The sequence below is a fragment of the Papaver somniferum genome, chromosome 9 (assembly GCF_003573695.1).
Source record: "Papaver somniferum cultivar HN1 chromosome 9, ASM357369v1, whole genome shotgun sequence".
NCBI lineage: Eukaryota > Viridiplantae > Streptophyta > Magnoliopsida > Ranunculales > Papaveraceae > Papaver > Papaver somniferum.
Genome location: NC_039366.1, coordinates 15,057,503 through 15,082,259, shown reverse-complemented (window position 1 = coordinate 15,082,259; position 24,757 = coordinate 15,057,503). Strand labels below are relative to the sequence as shown.

The 24,757-nt window shown below is 37.1% G+C and overlaps 1 long non-coding RNA gene across 3 annotated transcripts; it reads right to left on the bottom strand.

Moving 5' to 3' along the window:
• Window positions 1-20,677: 20,677 nt before the first annotated feature.
• LOC113313908 lies at window positions 20,678-23,479 on the bottom strand. Of its 3 annotated transcripts, none has more exons than XR_003342120.1 (3): window positions 22,053-23,479; window positions 21,810-21,920; window positions 20,678-20,958 (listed from the first exon to the last, which is right to left on the bottom strand). It is a non-coding gene; the product is annotated as an uncharacterized LOC113313908 (long non-coding RNA). The 3 variants fall into 3 exon arrangements; XR_003342121.1 differs by lacking the exon at window positions 20,678-20,958 and adding an exon at window positions 21,016-21,073; XR_003342119.1 differs by lacking the exon at window positions 20,678-20,958 and having other exon boundaries at window positions 21,710-21,920.
• Between the last annotated feature and the right edge of the window lie 1,278 nt (window positions 23,480-24,757).

The following is a 24,757-nucleotide window of genomic DNA, read 5'->3' as shown; positions in this document are numbered from 1 at the left end:
GAGAAACTCGGGTCTAAGTTTAGTAATATTTGAACCTGGGATGTTGAAAACTGATATATTTTTGATTCAGTTCATCCGAACGAGAGACCCGGGTCTAACTCTAGTAATCTTTGAACCTGGGATGTTCAAAACTGATATATCTCGATCCAGTTCGTCCGAACGAGAGACTCGGGTCTAAGTTTAGTAATATTTGAACCTGTGATGTTGAAAGCTGATATATTTATGATCCAGTTCATCCGAACGAGAGACTCGGGTCTAACTCTAGTAATCTTTGAACCTTGGATATTCAAAACTGATATATTTCTGATCCAGTTCATCCAAACGAGAGACTCGGGTTTAACTTTACTATAGTTCGAACCTAGGATATTCAAAACTGATATATTTCTGATCCAGTTCATCCAAACGAGAGACTCGGGCCTAAGTTAGTAATCTTTGAACCTAGGATGTTCAAAACTGATATATTTCTGATCCAGTTCATCCGAACGAGAGACTCGGGTCTAACTCTAGTAATATTTGAACCTGGGATATTCAAAACTGATATATTTCTGATCCAGTTCATCCAAACGAGAGACTCGGGTCTAACTTTAGTAATCTTTGAACCTGGGATGTTCAAAACTGATATATTTCTGATCCAGTTCGTCCGAACGAGAGACCCAGGTCTAAGTTTAATAGTATTTGTACCTGGGATGTTGAAAACTGGTATATTTCTGATCCAGTCCATCCGAACGAGAGACTCGGGTCTAACCCTAGTAATCTTTGAACCTAGGATGTTCAAAACGGATATATTTATGATCAGGTCTAAGTTTAGAAATATTTGAACCTGAGATATTGAAAACTAATATATTTCTGATCCAGTTCATCGGAACGAGAAACTCAGGTCTAACTCTAGCAATCTTTGAACCTGGGATGTTTTCGAATCTGATATATTTCTTCTTCAGTTCACCCGAATGAGAAACTCAGGTCTAACTTTATTAATCTTCGAACCTGTGATGTTCGAATTTGATATATTTCGTCTCCAGTTCATCCAAATGAGAAACTTGGGTTTAACTCCAGTAATCTTTGAACCTGGGATGTTCAAATATAATATATTCTGGATTCCTTATAATGAGGGACTAAAGTCTGTATCTTGTAATCTCTGAACCTAAGATGATAAAATATGTAATTCCACATCCTCGGTTCCTCGAAATGAGGGACTGAAGTCTATATCTAGTAATCCCTGAACCTAAGATGATAAAATATGTAATTGCACATCTTCAGTTCCTCGGAATGGTTTGCATGCCGGGTATGGATACCACACTGGTTTCAAAACCAACAATTTCTTTTGCGGTATGCATACTTGGTATGTGTACCATTTATGGTTCACGAGCAACAAAAGTTTTATGGTATTCATACAGGGTATGCGTACCAAATAGTTGATGTTGACATATAGCTACCTCGGTACGTGTACGGGGTGTAAGACGGCTCCGGACCTATAATATTCTTTCCCATTATGTGAACTGGTATGCATACTGTCACGTATCTAGATTTACAATAGTTATATATTTCTCTCTAAATGAATTTGAAATATTCCCAAATAACATCAATGACACATATCACTGTTTCGGGCTATTTTCGAATGATAATCTTGAATCACTATATAGATTATGAATAATAAATTGTTCTTAACCGAAATTCATCAAGTATGAACAAATGTTCATTAACTGGATACTAATTCATGACATCTAAAATGTTGATTAGATTCTACATTATGACCTCCGGATAATCAAAATCTATTCATGATTCTCTAAATGTTATTCAGGATCTACATCACGAGCTCCTAATAATCGAAAATCGAAAGATAAGCACAAAAAGAATCACAAAGAAACACACTTGTCTTGATCCTTATGAAAATACCAAGCTAAATCTCTAGCATCCAAAGAATTCAACAATATCTTATCACCGTTCATAATATTTGTATAAAGTTCGATTTTTTTTCTTCTCTCACTTCTGTTGACATTTCGCTCATCTCTTTCTCTATAATCATTCTCCCATCTCTTTTCCCTTACTCGCAAAAAATACCCTTACTGCGGCTACCTTCTTCACTCTCTCATCGTTCTTCACTCTCTCATACGTTCTTCACGCACCAGATCTACTGGATGATTCTTCAGTTTACTTCAAGAAACTGCGGTTACAACTTCTCACTAATAGTAACAAATCACCAGATCTACTAGATGCATCCCGATTCGACTGAGGATAGTAGATCCGGTAATTGGTTTTGCCATCAGAGAGTATCTCGATTTCCGTTCGATTCTCCCATGAATATAAATTTCTTCTTTATATCTCTTATGAGGTTTATTGTATCTTCTCATATTTGTTGAGAAAACAAATCAAGGATTCGATAAATGGGATTTCTACCACTCTTCCTATTAAAAACCATCAATGGCCTACCCACAACAATTCTGTGAGTAAAGGACACACATGCGAAAAACACACGCCGGTCATCAGAGCCCTTAATCTCGTTAAGGATTTCCTCGAGATTAGCAGCGCAAGATCCTTTGAAACAAAAACCTAATCTTATCATGTATCCTCTGCTTAATCTTTCTTCCGACCAGTTCGTCAAAATTTCATGTGTTTATCCCCTTGTTAGAGTTCAAGGTTTGTGTTAATTCTGGTGATTTGTAGGTTTTGTTGATCATTATTTTGATTTGGTTTTTTATTTTAGAAAAAAAAAGAGGAAAAAAAAAGTTAATATCCATTTTCTATTACATGTGAAAAACCCCGGCTCCTCACAATCAGTCTACTTTTATTTTCTACTTCCTTTAAAACTGATAAAATTTCTCATGCTGAGGGATAAATAAGTTAATGGAAAGTAATGTGTCAAACCTGGTTGTCCTTTCAACTTCTGTATCCTTCCTCCTAACCTATCTGACCCCCCAATGTGCTGCCTCAGGTAAACTCCATTCCAATTCTGTAGTTGTCTTCGTAGTAGCAATAGTTTATAGTTTGCTTTTTATTTGTAGTTCTTTATTATTGTTACATCCAGTTGCTTTATTGTTTCTTATTTTTAGCCTTAGATTTTACTTGTGTCATTTCTAGTGTACTAGTGTGGAAGATTATGTTCAAGTGTAATAGATTCCTAGGCTTTAACTCTGTAGTGCAGTCAAAAAAAAAAAGGGAACTCAATATAAAAGATTCACAATAGTTCAAGCGGAAACAAAAGGAAATAGACTGGTAATATACGAGCAGTATCTCACAACAACCGGATATAAATGTTTGTCTAGCGTCTCAGATAGATCGCATCAGATCCCTTTACCATCAACCAAGTTCTTATGGACAGTGTTATGCCTATCAAAAATACAGCTTTTCTTGTGGAAAGCGTTATGAAGACTGTTATTCACACTTTGTTCCAGTATCATGTTTCTATAGGTTCGTTGTCTACCAATGTAATTGTAACTTGTGATCATTGGGGTATCTCATACCCTCTTGTAATATCCATTTAGTAGGGAAAAAAAAGGGACTTGCCTTGATTCCCTTTAGTTTGACAACCCAAACTAAACCTTCACCGTCCAGATTTTCTGTATTCCACGTGCCAATATCTTATCACCGTGCAAATCCTTTTTGATAACTTCACCTTCCACTTTAGTTTCCTCTTCATCTCGCTCTATTTTTCTCTGCCTCCCTCCCTCGGAAGAAACCCCAACTCAGAAAACTCCATTTTCTCTTCTACTCCCTCTATGCAAAAACTAGTAGATCGATTAGATCTCTGTACAAAAACCCTGAATCAGTCATTGGTGATGTCTTTGAGTCTCAAAGAAGTTGTTAATTTTGTAGATTAGTGTTTCAGGCATCTATAGGGTTTGTTTTCTTCTGGATGGGTATGAAACCCTAAATCTCTATCTGCATTCTCACCAATCAATACCTTCCTTTGTATTGATTCTTCTTTATCTTTGCTATTTTCAGGTATCTTTGGAGATTCGTTTGAATTTTTGTGATGTAGGACATCTTCCTATCTCATTGTGTCAACTGTACCAGTTGACCCCTTTTGTCTGTATCAACTATTATAGTTGATCCTTTGGTCCGTATCAACAATAGTTGTTGATCCCTAGCATCTATGTTAGCTTACTTGCTTTGCAAGTCCTTTACTTTCCTAGTTTAGGTAGAATTCCTTTTTCTTTTCTTATATTCTGTTCTTGTGAACCTATTTAAAGGCTATGCCTTCTTGTTTAGAAGACACATCTTATCACACAACTTATTATCAAGTTTGTTTATTAATATTTTACCTTAGAATCTTGATCCTAGAATCAGTTTTCTATTAAGTTTCTGACGGAACTTAAACTTATCCCTGTTATCCTTATCTGTGCTACACTAGTTGGTATCAGATACAGAGTTTTTAGATTTTTATCCAGAAACAGATCCTTTACACAGCTTCCGCAACAACTCAAAACCCTAAATTTTCAAACAACCTACCTTGCGTTACAATGGGAGTCAAGTTCGCACAAATTGATATTGATGCCATTGTCGAAGCTATTTGGGACAAGCTTTCCGGTAAAGAAGTACAAAAAAATTCATCATCTTCTAATGCTTTTGTAGTTGTTTCGGCTATGTCAGTTAGTGAAGACGAGAAGGAAGTTACTGTTACAATTTCATCGTCTGCTCAAAAAATTTTGTTATCATCTATGGGTGTTAAAGATGTTTCGAGTACACCTGTTCCTGACGAAGGAAAAATCAGGTAGACAAAGCTTCGGTTGTTTCTCAAGATATTAATACAAGAGCAGAATTTGAGGATTTTGTGGAATGTTTTAGACAGTTCAATGAGGTTCCGTTGAACCAGTTCTTATTATAAACACTACTTCTGAAGAGAACGGTGAAGAAAATCATGTTTCTATGTAAGAAGAAAATCTGGTCGAAGAAGATGAGCAATTACATAACGATAAAATGTTTCGTTATCAACTCAAAAGGAGTTATCGTTGTCTTCCGATGGTTCAGTTGGTAAGGAGAATACAAAAGAAAGTTCGCCAAAGGATGAAGAAAACCATCTGAAGGAAGTTTTACATGATTCATTAGATGATTTGTCGGAGAATGGTAAGTCTTCGGTTCTTAGCTTCATAGCTTCTGATGTTGATATGCATGTTTTATCTAGGGATGAACATAATCGAGTTATTGATCAACTGGATACACAAATACTATTGCATACAAACTCTAGTAAGACTAAACTCGTTGAGATAACCAAAGAGAATTCTTTTTTGTTTCCATATGCTTCTGTAGATGTGTTAGTGTCTCAAGGGGATATTCCTATAGAAAAGTATACAGGTAGACAAACTTTAGCAAAAAGGCTACTTTGGGATTTTGAAAACGTCAAGTTTACAACATAACCAAAATTTGGTTTTCACAATGAAGAGATGTATGTGCAATGATCTACACCAAAAGGTATTGGATTGAGTTTTCCTTCACAGTATAATGTTCAAAGAAGTACGCTTAGCATTGGATCTAATGTTCGTGATACTAATGGTTTAGAAGTGATTATAGCTGCAAGATCATTACTAGGAGACAAAGATCTTTTAAACGATACTGAACTGATTATAGTTCAAGATGATCCCAGATGGCCTTTGAAGACAATTCAAGTTGTTTTTAAGTCTTGCCATAACAACCGCAACATCTTGTCTTTGAGACATCATGGAGAGTTTCTTTGGCTAGTTTATGTTCCTACTATTAGTATAGAAAATTACACCGAAAGAGTCCGTGGTAGAATATTATCGAACTCGGAGAGGTTAACAAAAGCAGAAAATTCAGAAGTTAGTCCACTATGCTCCGATGGAATTGATTCTATAAGAAATGATGCATTTTACTCTATTCATGTTGCACTTTGGTTTGACAGTTTGGTAGGTAATGGTGTAATTGACATCTTATCACCTGTCACGAAACTGGATCGTTTGACACCAAGTAAGGAATTTGGTTAAACGGAGAATATTTAGCTTTAACCAAGCTACCCTGTAAAGATGACTTTCAGAGTTTATTGTTCTCTATCAAAGTCCTTGTGCAGCAACGTTTTAAAAATCCAAGCCTTAATAGCGAACATGATGTGAAATACGAGAAGAGATTCGTAGAATTGGTGAACCAGGATAATGGATATACAATTGTGTATCTAGCAGCGATTCTTGGAGACAGTGAATTTGTTAGGGCGTTGATCGACAAGAGTTACAGATTGATGCAAATATGGAGTTATAAGAACGTGCCAGTGATTGGAGCAATTGTGGCTAATTTACGTATGGGTGCAACACTGGAATTCTCTCTTGATCTCATGGAATTTTCTCGCATGAAGAAGTTGTTTTTGCTTGGAAAAGGAATGGAAGATTATGTTTGCATCACATTTGACAGTGAATCCTTCTTTTGTCGAGTATGGCCTGGACCTGTATGCTTTTCAGACTTCCATGAATTTTTCCTCGAACCTATCACTGCTGCATCGTGGTCTGATGAGTGGACATGTATGCTTTACAGATTTCAAGCAGACCATGATTTAATTTCTGCTGCAACTGCACTTGAGTTAGACTGTTCAGCACGTAATAGTGGTGCTATCTATTCCTCTGTAATGAAAACGGAGCTGTTGACAACAAGAAAAGGATACGATTCATCACAATTTAGGACAACCGATGGTGTTATCGTCAAAACTGATGGTGAAATTTTCTTTACTCAAGTATGTGCAGGAACTATATACTTCACAGTTTTTCTTATCCTTGCGACTATTGTATGGTGGACTGATGTTACCAAGTATTGTCGTGCATTTTTACCCATTGATGGTCTTTGGATGGATATTATTGAAGTTTCGAATTTCAATACTGCTACAACAATGACTATACGGGGGCATCCTCGGTATAATGGTGTCTTGAAATATGGTGCTCGTAGTCTCTACGGAAAGTATGCTATAGACTGGACTCGTGATAACAAAAGTGCATTGGCTGGACTTAAACGAAAGGTTATTACTGGAGCAGATCACAGTGTTGGTCAAAGAAGTGTGTTCGTAGGAGGTAACTACTATGAGAGAGGAAAAGAATTCTCAAAAACAACAAAGGTTGCAATACACATGGAACGTGCGTTTCGCATTATTATTCTTGCAGAAGAGATTTGTGTTGGTCCATTTTATTTGTTACCAGAACTGCAGTGCACTCGACAACACCTGCCACAAGGAAGTAGTGACAATATGGAAATTGGTCTTGAGGTACTCGTTGCATTGGTACTAGGGAAGAATAGATTTGATCTCTTGAATGCAACAATGGAACTCCAGAACTACAGAGCTTTTGGCAAATTAATGGGTGCTGGTATTACTAGTTCAGTTACTTTGAAAAATGGAACAATTGTGGATCCATTCACCGCTACCCATATTTGCTCTATTTTTTTCTCAATTTTCGGGGTTGGTGATAAGTTAGTCTGGACCTCGACTATTCATGATAATTTTTCTTTCAAGTCTTTCCAGAAACTGTTGTCAGGGGAGTCAGATTTTTATTATAAAAGTTCTTCACGATGGGTTTTAAACTCTGCCATAGCAAACCAGCTTTTGACGTGGTACAAGATGGGCCTCGATACATCTTCTGGCAATGGCCCAGTCACATTAGACATCACTAGAATGAGAAATACAGGAGCATGGGTGGATGATCGGAGCATTGGTCATTTTCGAATTTGTGGCAAAACATCTCAGCAGCCGTACTATATCCCAGACTCATTGGTCGAATCAAGTGGTAACATTTTTATGTTGTTTGAGGAGTTCAGTATTAAGTTAATCCAATTAATTTTTGCTACCAAACAAGCAAGAAGCATATGTGCAAGTTTAAACTTTATGTACATATTGGGTCTTTCGTTTTTCATGAATAAGCAAGCCAGTGATGGACCAGTTATTACTTACTGGAAATGGTTAAATGACATCATTTATCCAACATTCTTTTCACCACATTTAGCTGCATTAACGATTGGGATACTGCTAGATAATAAAATTAATGCCAGACGATACATAGAAGACATAAGACTTGGTTGGTGGATTCTATTTCAAAACAAAGATGTTGATACTGAAGTCAAGGAGGTATTCTTGGACTTGAAATATACACTTGAAATATACACTTGAAAAACAAAGAAGGAATGAGTCAATTAATTACGTTTTCAAAGGTGTAGTTCAGAACTTGAAATATACACTTGCTTTACTCGTGATAGTCGTTGCTTGCATGGTTTACATTATCATCACTGGTAATGTGACTTTTGTGTTTGATCGCAGGAAATTCAAACGCGCATCATATTACGCGTGGCGCATCACCTCGTGGATACTTCTGTTTATGATCTCCAGAGTTATGTATTTTGTGTTTGATCGTGGTAAGTCGGTAAACGTGATATCTACATTTTTCATGGACGAAAAGAACTCGTACTCTTTGATGACATCTCGAAATCTAGAACAATATATTGAGAGAATGACATTTTTCTTATTGGTTAACTCGAGAACGAGTTTCTTTCAAGAAGGGGGACTGATGCAGGACATCTTCCTATCTCATTGTGTCAACTGTACCAGTTGACCCCTTTCGTCTGTATCAACTATTATAGTTGATTCTTTAGTCCGTATCAACAATAGTTGTTGATCCCTAGCATTTATGTTAGCTTACTTGCTTTGCAAGTCCTTTACTTTCCTAGTTTAGGTAGAATTCCTTTTTCTTTTCTTTTATTTTGTTCTTGTGAACCTATTTAAAGGCTATGCCTTCTTGTTTAAAAGACACATCTTATTACACAACTTATGATCAATATTATTATCAAGTTTGTTTATTAATATTTTACCTTAAAATCTTGATCCTAGAATCAGTTTTCTATTAAGTTTCTGACGGCACTGACGGACCTATAGCTGGGCTAAAGGGGGCTTTAGCCCGGGTAGTCCTCCCGATCCACAAGCCAAAAAAAAAAAAAAGTCTACTCCACCAAGGCTTCTAGCCCGGACCTTATAAAGAAATTTAGCCTTCCTGGGTCCGTCCTTGTCTGACGGAACTTAAACCTATCCCTGTTACCGTTAAGTGTGCTACACTATTTTGAGGTTCGTTTTCTCTGTTTAAACTCTTAGATTTCATGTATTTTGAGATTTGATTAAGCTTTAATAATTACTCATTCGAATCTGTGTTTTGTTTGTTTGTTGATTTTTCAGATGGTTAAGTGAAAATTATACATCGAATCGCATCAGAGTTAACCTCACATATTCTACTATATCTGCAACAATAATTAGTACTTCAAGGAGATTACCATATCGAAATTTTAAATAAGGTTTTAGATTTGTACTTCATGTCTCTACAGGGTAAAAATTGCTTGTTTTTCTAAGGTTTTAGATTGGTTTTGATTATTGATTCACGGTGCAATGGTGATTTTGATGGAATCCCAGCTCATTACGAGACCTTACTTTGTGGAAGGTCAGGGAATTAAACCATCCATTTTATATCTGAGCATCCAAATTTATTTCTTTCAATCTCTTTGCTCGTTTTTCTCAAAATTAGTTTAGGGCTTCTGTAATTCTATGCATTTAAAGATTAAGGTTCTTATCAGATTTTGAAAATGTTGATTTCTGAGATTCTATTTGGTCTTAATGAATCAAATCCATTTGTTAATCCGGACCATATGAGGGAACTAGTTAAATCTATCTGTCTGATTCAGTAGTGTAGAATTTCATCCAATCTTTGTTATATTTGTTTATTTTATATTACGTGTCTGTTCAATTCAACTTCTACTTAGTAAGCCTTTGAGCTGTTTCGGTTTCTGCCTTTGAGCTGTTTCGGTTTCTTACTGTTTATTTTGAAAAGTTCATGTCTGTGTGATTGTATTACCCACAGAACGATATAAACTTTGTAAGAGCTGAAGGGAATATGGTCTTTCGAGTCTCGACTTAAACTCTAATAGTCAAATTAGCTTCCACCGTTTTCGTTGATTAGATTTTCTTCCTATACTGCAACCATTGCAATACTTTGTTTTAAGTTCTTCTGATTGTATTTTCTGACATTATCTACTGATTTTGCTAAGACTTCTTCATGTCTGTACTCTAGTGATGAAGAAATTTGTGATACTGTTATGGCTTTAGTTCCTTGTCTATTTAGAGGAACTCATTGTTTACCAAGTCATTCTTTTTCTGTGGTTGGTTGGCTTGTTTACATTTAATTACTTGCAGGCTTGATGAATTTTTTTGCTTTGGTTGCTATAATTTTGCCTGAACTTGTTTGGATCAAGTTCAAATTTGTAGTTGATTAGTGGATTGATTCTCAGTATATCGGGTTAAGTAAATTTTGTAGGTTTGCCATGAGCCATTATTGTTGTCATCCTTTGTGCATACCAAGTTACTTCTTTCTTTATAAATTCCTTCTTCTATCCTTTGTGGGTGTTGTTCAGTGGTTAACAACATTGATTGATTCAATGAATAGAGACTAGTGTCATAGTTTGTTTATACAATTATATGTATGTTGGATTAGATAAGGATAAGACTGCGCAGGTGCTTAAAAAAAGGTACATATGGTGGTATTCGGACGCTCATGTGCAGTCGAGCTTGGAATCCTTATGCTATGACAACTCCAGCAAGGGGAACTAGTCCACAGTGTCAGCAGGGTTGAAGCACTGGAACTGACCACAGGTTTAAGTTAGGGATAGATATTATTAGAGTGAAGTTGTTGGAATATCAGTAACAACAAGTAAGGGTAGCATCTGGTCAATTTTTCTATCTGCTCACTGCATTCATTTTGGACCTAATACATTACCAAAGATTCATCATCTTATTCTTCTTTTCAATTTCTTGTATTCTTTTGTCTGTTGCAAACATCTCTATACTTCCCAGCTTTTTTCCTCTATTTCGGTTCTTCAACTGTGATAGTGATTCTTGAGTTGAAATTTTTGTCAAGTCATATTTTGGTAAAGTTTTCAGAGTCATTTTTTGGGTTCAAGTCTTATTTATTTATGTAAGTGATAGTTAAGGTTTACTGTGACAGCATGGGGTTTTGATTTCAGTTCATATTTCAACTACGCTAGCATAGGATTTACTAACATTCTTGAGTTTATCTTATTAATTGAGCTGGAAGTCATGTTTTTGTTACCTTTTTATTACTTGATTTCTCTTTTTGCACAAGCAAAAATTGGGTGCTTTTCTTTTCTGCTTACTTGGTCAAAGCATTTGGTCGAGTAGAAGTGTTGGTTTCAAATCTTAATTTTTATGTTCTTGTAAGAAGTTAACTCTTTACTGTCCCCACTTCTGTTTTTGTTGTTCAAGTGCACATGTTATATGATTATTTTTTGTGATGTGAGCTGCTTTATCTTATAATACCTTGTTTTGGAAGTTCATATAGGTTCCAATTTCTTGCAGATGACACAAGTAATATCCCTGAGAAAATGCCACTCGGCAACCTGATCCCGCAGCTGCGGAGGACATATCAAGTTGTTTTGTATTTTCGATGGCGTAGGCATCGAGCTGCTGCTAAGTGCAGCTGTGCAGGTATGTCTGTTATATTTTTGTCAATCTACTTTTTTTTTTCTGTAATCTGTAATACACTTTACGTTATCGTTCTAAGTTTATTCTCTTATTGTTCAGGTGGAAGTGGGAGTCCTGGTTCAGCCAATGTAGAGGTACCAATAACATAAAGTGCAGTATGGAACTCCATGGTTGAATTACTTAAGTTTAAGTGATGTGTTGTTATTGCTTTGAATTCACTTTTTGTTTATTTTTGCAGGTGGAGATAAAAATAGAACTGGTAAGGGATGCAGCTATTTGAACATTTTTTGGCTTCTTGATTCGTTCCATTTAAGCAGTCTCTTTTCCAAATGATGTGTTGATTGTTTATCTGGTTTGTTGATTGGTTGAACATCTTTAGCTGGTAATTATAGTTCGAGACTATACATTTATCAACCTCGGAAGGAAGGAGGTTTCTTATTAACTTTTTTCTGGACTTGTATTAGGGTATTTGATCTATTTTAGACCCACAATTCTTTATAGCTAGATGAGATAAGCAGACTTACTATATTTAGGGCATTTACCTTCAGTGTTTTTTCCTTTCTTATTAATCTTCTTGCTTTTTCTATTCTCCTGTAATCCTCTATTGAGTCTCTTCTGTGAATAACGAATCTGTCCTTTTGGCATCAAACTTTCGGTCAACTGCCATTTGTTTGTTAGAAAATTGAAGAAGTTGTAAGCAGAACACATGATAATTGATAAGAGAAAATTATCTTCTGGCACTAAATTTTCACGTCCTCTTGTCAATTCTAAACAATTATGAGTCCAGATGTGTATTTTTCAATCATGATAGCTTCTGGTTTCAGTGAGTCCTAGATCTGGTTTGTTATTCAGTTTGTGTCGAGACAAAAGTCCTTAGAGTTTATTCTGTGTTCCTTTAACTGTCATTCTGCATTTTTGTTTGTTTGTGTTTTTGGATGGTGTCATATACTGTGGAACTGACACTGTATTTTTCATCTTAGAAATCAAGGCAGTGAGAAAGAAAAAATAAAGGACAAAAGAACTTGAAGGCATTAACCTTGGCAACATAGCCTCGAGTTCTCGTAGAAGGTCCTCGTCCCATTTTATAATGCCACCAAAGCCAAAGATTGAGAGTGATGAGGAAGAAGATAGGGAAGATGAGGCTGATGATGATGAAGATGACGATGACAGCAACATCGACGAGTATGATGAGGGTAAGTGTATGAGGATTTCCCGAGTTAAATGGTTCTTCAAGTAGTTGACTGTTTATGCTTCCACCAATCATTTGTAGATTGCTTTTGCCGCGCATTAAACACTGGTCAGAAAAATTATAGTGGCTCCAAGTACAGACTAAACTAGAACATGTACAGGAAATGAGTTGCTTCCAAGAATAATGCTTGGAACACAAAGGGGGTTCTCTTTGGTTGTACATTTGTTAGAGCAAGTCTTATGGTGGAATCTATCCATCTTCCACGCCACCTCAGTACTTGGAACTGTGGATGGAAGCGCAAGTGTAATGGTGTAATAGTAGAAACGCTATTCTTAATGGAGCTAAAAAAATGCAATCATGAATGGAGCTAAAAAATCGCTATTAAGAACGGAGCTTTTTTCTCAGCCGTTAAATTTTAACAACTCATTTTAAATCTACGGATAAAAAAAAACGCAATTCTTAATGGCGTTTTTTTAGCGCTATTCTTATTAGTGTTTAGCGCTATTCTTATTGGCGTTCAGATGGATTCCACGAATCCTTCCACGAAATCGTGGAACCTTGCTTGGATTTTTTGTGGAAGATCCCAACTTGGAAGGTCATTAGACTTGACATTCCATGGTTTTTTCACACTTGGAATAGTTTAGATTCCACCATAAGACTTGCTCTTAGGTGTCGTCAAAGTCATAAAATCTCTTTTTTGTTGACCTACAGTCAAAGTCTGGTAAATTAAAGATATTAATCACGTGGAGGCAATAAAGCATGGGTTAACGGATTTGCATCAGGTCAAATAATATTGTCATATCACAAAATTTTGATTTCTTACTTTATCACATTTTAACATGTGAATGAGATGCATGTTTCTAACTCACCAATCCTTGTTTTGTTTGCTGCTAACAGAAGTTGAGGAGGAGAGTGAGTTAGACCTCTTACAGTTGGCGTTGGTTTCCTTATCCGCTACCTTGTGGTTCAAATTTCCTTCTCCGCAGCGTTAAGAGTAAGTACTTTAATGTTCTTTAAATTTGCTTTGTTGAAATTTGTTGTCCACGCCCCTTCATATTTGTTTCTTAGTTCATAATGAATAGAATGATTTTTTGTAATGTGTTGAATTGTAGATTGGGGATAGTTTGTAGTTTGCAAATTGAGAATGTTGGACGGATAAAAAATACAAGATTGCAGGCCTGTGCTTCAGGTTCGGTTGTTGTATTATAGACATTTAATTGTGCAGGCCTGTAAACTGGAAGGCCAGGTCCATGAGAATGACCTGGACTATCCATTTTTTTAATTGTAATTGAAAGAATTGTTACAGATTTAACTGTGACCAAAACAGTGAAAAAACAACACGTGTCAACATCTTAATGCCGTTACAAATAAGAGTAACAGTTTAAACATTACAGTAATAGTAACAAAAAGATGACATGTGTCCATAAGGAAATTGTTGCAAAAATTTATGCAACACTTATATGGTTACTGTAATCGTAAAAAAGTGACACGTGGCAAAACTAAATAGCTGCCAACCTGGCGGTGTAAGACACGTGACATCGCTGAATTGTTGCAAAGTTAGAGTAACAATTAAATCTGTTATAATTACTGTGACAAATGAACCTTGTATCGCTGTTCTAAAATTAGGTTAACTTTTACTGTTAAATAATGTAACAGTTTATAAATGTGACTCTAACCCAATCTTGTCACAGTGAAAACAGCTACAAAAAAGATAACAAATACTATCACAGCGTTTCTCTAACGGCCTTTATGTGTTACAAATTTAAATAGTAACAGAAATGCCCTGCTACAAAATCCTGGCTTTGGTGTAGTAATCGTCTTATGGGCTAGGCCACCTCAAATTATTGAGGGCAAAGTTTTTTTCTTTATTTATTATGTATAGTCAATTTGTGATATTTATAAGCGTAACTGAACTGTTTTAGCACACTTATTTAAATTATAGACAATTATTACAATTTTAGTTGCTGGTAAATATTTGTAACAATTAATTTTTAAATTTGTTGAAATCATTAACCCATTTTGTGGCATTTTATGCCCCATTACAAGTTTGGAACCCCAAATCTAACGCATTCCGTGGTAAGTGCTAAATTAATTTACCACCTTCGTCCGCATAACCTAATTTATCACTTTAAATGTATAAATTTATTGTCTTAGAGTCTGAATATCTGGCTCTCCCCTCATCTGGTAATTCATAAAAATCCAAAAAAAAAGAATAAAAAATATTCTAGGGCACCATAAAAGTGTACGATTTCCCTGCTTATTATACATAATCGATAGATTTTGTGGACTTAGCCACCTATACGGGTGTATAGCAAACGAAGCTTTATTCGATTTCCACCTATTTTATCTTTTCGTAATACATTCTTTCAAATGAAAATTATAGCTTTGTTGGTGTCACGCCATGCATGATTTGTGCTGCAGGTGCAAAGAACTTCTGGCGGGTTAAAAGATTAGGAGGTTCATAAGAAGAGAGATCAAGAATATACTTATTTTAGATAATTATTACGGGGAAAGCCAAAATGAAATAAAATTGTAGTTGGGGAAATTTGACTATTGGTAGATGTTGGTTGAATTTTTGTCTATATGGGTGGAAATAAAATTTAAATCATAAAATTTTGGAGCATTCAAAAATTACACTCAAATTTCTGAATTTTCTTCATTCTTTCAGTTTTTACTTCGATATATTCAAACATCGAATCACCAAACTTTTCACTTCATTCATAAACCTAATTTTAATTGTAGTGAAAAAATAAATAACCTAGGTAGGACATGTAGACTCGCAGACTTGCACTCTTTGTAACTTTGCAAATGGAAAAATAATCTAGCTTGGAATCGCATTTCTTATCAAAGCTACACTGATAAACTGAGACTGAAAGCTCAATCTTTTCATAAACCTCCCAGACTTTTTGGGAGGTTTACTTTTTCCTATGTATCTACTAAATTTACTTTTTTATATTCTAGAACTTGATTTTCTTCTCCACCATAACTGACTCAGCACCATCACCAATTCCTTCTTTGTTATCATGATTCACCTTCAGCTTTTGAACTCCTGATTTGGTGTTGCAAATACCGAATATGGAAATCGTGCAGAGTGGTGTTATATTTTCATCCGGAAATTATTGCAAATATCGATGAAGATTCAGCATAATGTTCTGAATACAACACAAAACAATATGAAAGACCACCGATCTTGGGGATCGACTACAAAAATTTATTATAAGGAAAAATAAAACAATGTACCTAGCTTATTTTTATCAGAAATTTTTATTTTAATCAATTATAAGTGTAACTAGATTTATAATTTGGATGACAAATATCTAAGATTTTTATAGCTACAAGTTTTTAGGGGTCAAAATAAGTCTTCTCAAAATTTTTGGTATTTATTTAAATTATTATGGAAAAAACTTATTCCGTCTCATGCCGTGCCATTACGGCACGGGTTATTTCTAGTTAATTCATAAAACTAATATTATTAAGGACCTTTGAACATCTAATCGCTAAATCATATTTCAAAATCTTTTACAAGACAAGCTTGACTCGAAACATGTTCTTTGTGATTCTACTATAAGTCATGCGACATAGTCTCAATAGATAGAGTAATGGTATAATGAGTACAATAGAATGGTTCGGTCTTCACATACCTGATACAGAAGTTCTCCAAATGTTTTCATCGATCTTCAGTCTTGAAGGGTGATCTTTGATACTCAACTACAATTCTAACATATCCGAAGCTTGACTTAGTGGACTAAAAATCAAGATATAGTTTTGATCACTTAACATTGGCAACAAACTTGAGATCGCAAAACTTGTGGGTTCAACCGAGCAATACTTTAACAGGGTAGATTTATCTTTGATTCCACTGTGGTATGTAATGATATAATACATTCTTTTAATCATAAGAAGGGGAAAAGGGATGGATGACTTTGAAATTAGATATTGACAAAGCTTATGATATGGTCAATTGACAGTTTCTTATTAAGATTATAAAAAGTATTGGTTTTGCCGATACTTTTGTTAATTGGATATGGAGTTGGATTAACAATGAGTATTTTCATGATCTGATCAATGGTTTTCCTAGTAAGAGTTTTAGACATTCTAATGTTTTAAGACAGGGGAATCCTTTGTCCCTCTTCCTGTTTATCATATGCATGTAAGCTCTCTCTAGACTCATCAATGACGGATTTATGATGCGAGATTTTACCGTTATTTTTGTGGATAGGGTTGCTCCTGTAATATTTCATTCTTTGATGTAGATGATTGCATTATTTTCCTCAAAGCTAGTTATAAGAATGCTTGTGACCCCAGAGCTATTCTAGACAAGTTTTGCATGTGGTCTGGACAGAGAATAAGTGATGCCAAACCTACTTTGCTCACTTCTGGAAATTCAAGGAGAATTAAATCTTTTCTATAGGTATGGAAACTGCACTTAAGGTACAAGTCACACAAGCTCCAGGTAAGTATCTTGGTATTCCGCTTGAACAAGGTAGAAGAAATCTTAATACTTTCGGTGATATGGCAGAAAATTTACCAAAAAATATGCAAGGATGAAAAAGTAAAATTTTGAAAATGGTAGGTAGCCAGGTGTTGATGGTGGTTTTTATCTTAGGGTTAAAATTGTAGAAACTTGCATCTGATGTGACGTCACTGTATAAGGAAACAGAGCCATGAGTGTTAACCTCTCCACTGGCATATTTATTGAGTCATTCAATATATATTTACATGAAATTTATCCAGACCGGCGCATGTAGCAACCATCCCAGATGTTTTGTAAATTTCGGCGCGTTGCCTATATTCGCTTAATATAAGTTTCTTTGAATGCTTTCTATGCTATGTTCCCCGGCTAAACCCTTAACGTTGATATGGCATGACAATTTGTGTTCACTCGCAGCAGAGTAGCACAAATTTCCAAATATCAAGGATAAAGTCTTTGCATAAGGTATTCAATCAGAAAGCATGTTGCTCTCTGGCAATGATCTTAAAGAACTCTGTGTCAACACATAGAATTCAATCAATTACTTTTGCGCCTTGCGCAGTATACCAGACCTTACTTGTCGAAAGTAAGCCTAGGCAAACTAGGAAATTAATCTGCCATGGATTAATAGGTGCAAAACCTTACCCAGAATCAGAAAACAGGGAGCCGCAGCAGCAAAGGGAGGCGTGGCCATGCCTTAGGCCAGCTGGCGCACTTGCCATAGGCCACGCCCCATCCTAAACTGGCCCTATTTCCCTCGATCAATCAAGTCGCTTTAAACTCGCCACGCGCACATAAGTTGTGGATGCGCCCATACTTGTTGGCCCCATTTCCTATCGACCAATCAGGTCGCTCTAAAGCCTCCATACTCACACCAAAAGTGTAGCCACGCCCATGCTTGGCCGGCCCCTCTCCTTCCTACCGACGAATCAGGTCACTTTAAAATGCACCACAAGCACTATAGATGTGGTCGCGCCTTATGTTTGGCCGACCCCTTTTCTTGACCAATCAAGTCGCTTTAAACTCGCCACCATACATTAAAGGCCAAACGCGCCCTGCCGCGCCACCATACTAACTGGAAAGCCAAACGCGCCCTGCCACAATAACATATTAATCGGCATGTCCACATGCCACGAGCCACTTTAGCCTTGGCCACGCTGCCAAGCCCTAATTTTGGCCACGACGCCAAATCCTAGCCTTGTCCACGCCGCCAAGCTCTAACTTTGGCCATGACGCCAAATCCTAGCCTTGGCCACGCCGCCAAGCTCTAACTTTGGCCATGACGCCAAATCCTAGCCTTTCCCACGCCGCCAAGCCTTAATTTTGGTCACGGCGCCAAATCCTAGCCTTGGCCACACCGCCAAGCCCTAATTTTGGCCACGACGCCAAATCCTATCCTTGACCACGACGCCAAGCCCTAACTTTGGCCATGGCGCCAAACCCTAACCTTAACCACGCCGCCAAGCCCTAAAGTTGGCCACGACGCCAAACCCTAGCCTTGGCCACGCCGCCAAGCCCTACTTTTGGCCACCGCGCCAAATCCTAGCCTTGGCCACGCCGCCAAGCCCTAACTTTGGCCACTGCGCCAAATCCTAGCCTTGGCCACGACGCCAAATCCTAGCCCTGGCCACGTCGCCAAGCCTATATTTTGGCCACGGCGCCAAATCCTAGTCTTGGCCACGCCGCCAAGCCCTAATTTTGGCCACGGAGCTAAATCCTAGCTTTGGCCATGCCACAACGCCACAGGCGTGGCCATGCCATTATGCCATTAACAGGTGCCAACAGAATGTGGCCATAATCAACGACCACCATCTCTCCTGAATTACAATCTCAACCATCCAAGTTCGCTAACGAACTGACAGACTTGTGGCAAGTTTCAGGCGACCAACTGCCTAAATCTAGTGGCTATGGCTACGCTAGGCGCCACTTGTACCACCGTGTCACTGGCATGCACGATCCATGCCCGGCGTGCCACATTTCCACTGCGGTACACCGAAACGCCACGGCGCCATTATCAGGCGCCAACACAAGGTAGCCATAATCAACGACTACCCTCCTTCATGAGATGCGATCTCAGCCATCGAAGTTCGCCACCGAAGTGACAAACCTATGGCAAGTTTTCAGCGACTAGCCAAAACGAGCCTAATAGCATCACATGCTATTTTCCTGCGGCAAGTCCCTTGACTTTGACTTGCCACACGTAGCTACATGTTTTCCACGAAAACACTCGAGACATCTAACATGTCACAAACTAGGGGATGCTCATCAGGGTATTGGTCTGGCGGTTTACAGCGTGCAGCGTGCAATGCGCCCGTTACAAGAAAGTGTCATGAAGCAGGACAATTAATGGTGGTAAAAAGTATCGGTGTAAACGAATTCACTTCCTTCATGATGGAAGCATAATGACCGACGGTTACACGTTACTCTATTCTTCCACCACTCAATCGTTTCCACTTCCTACGAGATCAGAGTACGTTTCAATATGACTTGCATAAATTGGCTTCACCTATTTTCACCAAAGAACAAGTTTTGGTCGGCAACAACACAGTATCTAGAAATCACCTGGTAGCTTTCCATTCTGCTAGCCAGTTTTACTTTAAGATACAAGTCATAAACAAGCACACCTTCATAATCAACTATTCTGGTCTCAACACTTTCTTCGCTTCCCTCCCTAAGACCAACCCTTCTCCTTCACTTTGTGACCGAAGCAAGCCTGGAACGACCATTTCTTGGTTTAGGCCAGAATTGTACAAATTGATCTATCGAATCAAAAGTATTCCCGTGCAGTGCACTGTTTAGGGTTTAGATTCGTTTCTCATCCACACACTCAAAATTACCAAAATCAGCAGACAGGGTTTTCACCCACGAACACCAGGTCAATCTTAATTATATCGGTTCGGGACCCTATCTCAAATCATGTGATGTCAATGCTCAAACTTCTGAGGTCTTTTAACTAGAATAAATATAAAAGAATTTTGTTTGGGGAGGTGATAAGGACAAGAGAACCATATATAAGTCGAAGTGGGCTTTGTATTAGAGACTCAGAGCTTAAACAACTTGGCCTTGGTGGCTAAAATGGCCAGGAGTGTTTCGACTAACCATTAGTCATGTTTCCTCCCTTCCCAAGGCCAAGTAAACATAGTATATCAACCATTAAACTATGTGCATAAACATTTAAAAAGAAAACTATATACTTCCCCCGTCCCATTATTAGATGACCTATTTAGTTTAAAATTTTGTCCCATCATTAGTTAACCTATCTCATAAATAAGGGAATATTTCTAAAATTATTCTTTTGATTGAATATCGGTAGTACTAGTACAACCGTTGCCACGGTGGATGGGCCGACCGAAGAACTTGACAAAACGACACCACTACGTGATTGCACGGATTCAGATTTGTACAGGCAAAAAATTTATTTCAAGTAACGAGATAATTTCAATAACTAATGAGATAACTAATTCAGATAACGGTATTTGCTGCAGTTGTTGTCCTGGCACGCTACATTCATTATTTAGGGAATTCAGATAACTAATGAGATGATTTAAACGTTTTGCATATCATTTTATTTGTATATACACTCTACAGTTGAATATGAGAATGCGAGCTATATGTTGATATATCCTACCAAAATTGGTGAAAGGGAGAAAGATCTTTTTCATTTTACTTATTATCCATTACAGTGGTAATATTCTCTTGCTTATGACTACTACACTACTTCGATAATTATACTTTTGCACTGAGACTGTATTGCCATTCCTCCTGGGGAAAATGAGGCTCTTCTCTTATCATCTTCTTCTTAGCTGCATAGACTTGCCTACTTCGTTGGGGAAGTGTCTATGCCTACAAATACACAAAAATAAAAACGTCCATCACATGGCCATAGATGAGATTTAGGTTAAGTTGGGTTTTGTTAGGCTATTGTATATGGATCTTCGTTTGGTCCTAGATCACCAACCTGCCAATATCGAGTTGCAGACTTGGATGAGTTTGGAGACTAATGCGTATCAAAACTAATTTTAGGAATCATACAAAATAATGCAAGTACAAGTCATAATGCATGTCGTGCAATGAATGGTGGGTAAAGTAAGTCACAAAAAGTTGTCTTATAAGTTATGACTCAATCTCAGAGACCAAAAAAATTCTTAAAAGCATGTTGTTAGAAAGTTATGTTCATACTCGAGCAAACACAGTCGTGATGAAAATCGAAGGTCAAAGAAACGATAGGACATTAACATTTCCTTTCCGTCCGGGAATCTGCATTTACCTAAACATTGGTTGCTGCGAAATTTCGAGCAGCGTACCTGATCTTTCATTTGGACAATAATCACTAAGGATATTTTTAATTTTATATCCAACTGATATCGACAAAAGCCAAAAAGCAAAAAATAAGTCCGGCATAAGCTTTGTTCCACATAATGTAAGTTTTGTTGCCATGAAGTAGTGGTTATACTATGGGCAAAATTTCTTTCTCCCTTGACAGATTGGGAAATCCCCTGAAAGCTTAATGGGATTACAGTCGAGGCATGATGCCAAGTTATCGTGTTCTTCGAAACACCAACAGAGACACTTTGTTTAGCTGAAGAAACTGTCTTTAGCTAATCGGTAAGAAAATTGTTTTTTCATAAGTTTCATGGTGCTTAGCATATGTTTTCAACAATAAATATCAATCCAAAATTATCGCTTAATTTTACCTGCTTCCCCTTTCAAAGCCAAAGCGGATGAGTGCCCTCTTTTGAATGATCTCATGCTCGATATACTTAAAGTCAATAGAGCACCACCCAGAATTGTACCAAACCTAATACCTGAAATGCTTCCGGTTAGCATGAACGAAAGAAATCCTCCGAGACAAAGAAATGCACCTGCACAACATACAATAGTCTACGAAGAAACTGTAAAATGGAGCTCTCGACTAAGATACACAGGTCTGTACATACCATATAAAATGCCAAGGAAAAAATGAGGAACTTTGTCAACATTATTCCAATCATCCGCTGATGAGGTTGCAAAAGTTTCACCTGCTCGGGAGATTTCTCTGCAATCGACAAGAGATAATCCTTACCTTCTACACTAATATTTTAGCTAATCTACTCAAATCATGGCTTGATTTTTCTGCCTGAATTTTCAATTTCTCCGAAGTCTCCTTCAAGATAACCACAACCCTTTTAGAATACAACTCATAAGCTTCTTGTGATATGTCCTGCATTTCCAATGCCTGCTATTTAAACACTCCAGCATCTGATGCCAAGCTTCTTCGGATTCTTCAGCTCCAACTTCAACTTCACTCTCTCCTTTTCCTCATCTATCTCAACATGCTTATGTTCCGAAGCTTCTCCGAATCCTTCAGCTCCAACACACTCAATAAAAAATTAGACTTTTCCTCCGAATAAATGCACATTAATTCAAAAATTCAATGCCAAAATCGCACACCGTCGATAACACGAGTGGGTCTTATCAATAGTTATCATCCCTGTGACACATTATGATACCTCCCTAAAAAAACCTTCATTTCTACATTCTCAAGGTGAGAAATTTCCAGTTAGGGCATGTGGGTGGGGGGCTTATGTTTATGATATCAATAAACCCTTAAAATTCCTCTAAATGTCTCTATAATTGTGTATAATCATAAATACCCAAAGAAATTTGAATTCTTTGTGTGAAATTTGGAGTTTTTATGAGAAATTTGATATGATCAGTGAATGAAAACAATATAAGAAAAGAAAATTTAAAATTCGAAGGATTAAATTGAAGATACCCAACCTTTTCTTCTTGATTGGAAGCTGGGAATGAGACAAGAATGTTGTTGTTCTTTTCAGTCTAGAAATATACCCAAAACCACCAACAAACACCATCTCTGATTTCTGAAATTCTTGCAAACCCTCATCTCTTTGTCTCTGAAATTAGCAGCATTAACCCCTGTTCTAACACTCATTTAAACCTCTTCATCTTCTTCATCAACTGAGAACATCACCACCAATTTCTTTTCTGGTTTCTTCTTCCAAATCAAGTGATTCAAACACAAATCCATTCTCCATCTATGGAAGATATCTCTTCTTTATCTTCTCAATTTATCTCTTTGAATGCTCATGTTTTCTCCATTAACAGCGCCTCCCCTTTTTCTCTCGATTCTGATTCAATTTCAAACCCTAACACAGACCAAAACACTCTCCGTTCATCAGATTTAACTGCTGCAACATCCAATTCAGGTAAACCCCATCCTTTCTTTGCGTTCTCTAACTCGAACCAAAATCACCAGAAGTTTAGAGAGGAGAAGAGAAGAAATTTTCAGGGGTTTAGTCCTCGAGTGATTTCTGGGGAGTCGAGTGTATTTTAAATCTCAGGAATTTTGAGAGATTTTGAGAGAGTGTAGTGAGTTTGAGAGAGTTTGGTGTTTTTGAGTTCAGGGAGTTTGGGGGAGTGTAGGGAGTTTGAGAGAGTTTATTAGAGGGAGTTTGGGGGAGTTTTAGAGAGTTCACTCTTAACTCATTCTCTTTTAAGAAACAATAAACCCTCATTTGCAAATAATATTGATCTTTAATCAAAAGAAAAAAATAAATGAAAATGATCATATATCTGTATCAATAGTATGTTATTCTGTTCAACGAGATAATTTTTTTTCCCTTCAATTTAACGGTCTCCATACAATTCTAACTCCCTTTGTTCACGAACATTTTTCCACATTTTCCTGTTGAAGTTTTTACTAACTGTCCACCGAGAGCGACCAAATGTGTCACGTATTGTGATGGAATTAGAATTTGGTTCAAAATCTTTTCTCCGAGCTATAGCATTTATTGAATCTTATTTATTTCTAAAATTAGGGTTCTTATTTGGGGTGGTTAAAGGAGTAGTGGTTGGTTATAGGTGGTGATGGTAGTGGTGAGAAAATAGTTTTGACGGTGGTTGCAGAAGTGGTAATGTAATTCAACTCAGGGAAGCGCTAATTGTGAAGACTTCTACATTTTTTTTTTTGCTGGTGCATCTTACGGGATATGTAGATATAAACAAATCTATATATCCACACGTTTTCATGGACTCTAGATCACTATCCTAATATTTTCCTAGAAATGTTTCACCGTATCATAATGGCCATCATCTGACAATCATTTCATCATGTTGGGAACAACATTTTTGTTGGTGAGATTTGAGAAATCCGTATGATTTGAAAAGAAAGATTTTGAACCAAATTTGGTTGTGAGACCAAAATACACTAAAATCTCTACTCTTTTGAGAGATTTGTTGTGAGACCAAAATACACTAAAAAGTCCTTCGAACTCCCCAAAGCAACCAACTCCCTAGTATTGTAGGGTTTTATGACTAACAGGGAGTTCAAGAGCTTTTTTTAAACTCTCCAACGACTAACAGGTGTTTTCTAGGGAGTTTAGGAGACTCCTCTAAACTCCCCGACGACTAACAGGGATTTGGCGAGACTCCCTCAAACTCCCTCAGGACTAACAGGAGAAAACCCAAATACATTAAAATCTCTCGAACTCTCCCACGACTAACCCCCTGTTTGACATCGAGTTTGTTGAAAGGAAGAAGAAGGAGAAAAAAGAAAAATTAAAAACTTTGAGGTAGCCGGGATTCGATCCGGCGACCTTTGTGTCAATTTGACAAATATTCCAGCTTTAAGAGGGGCATTTTT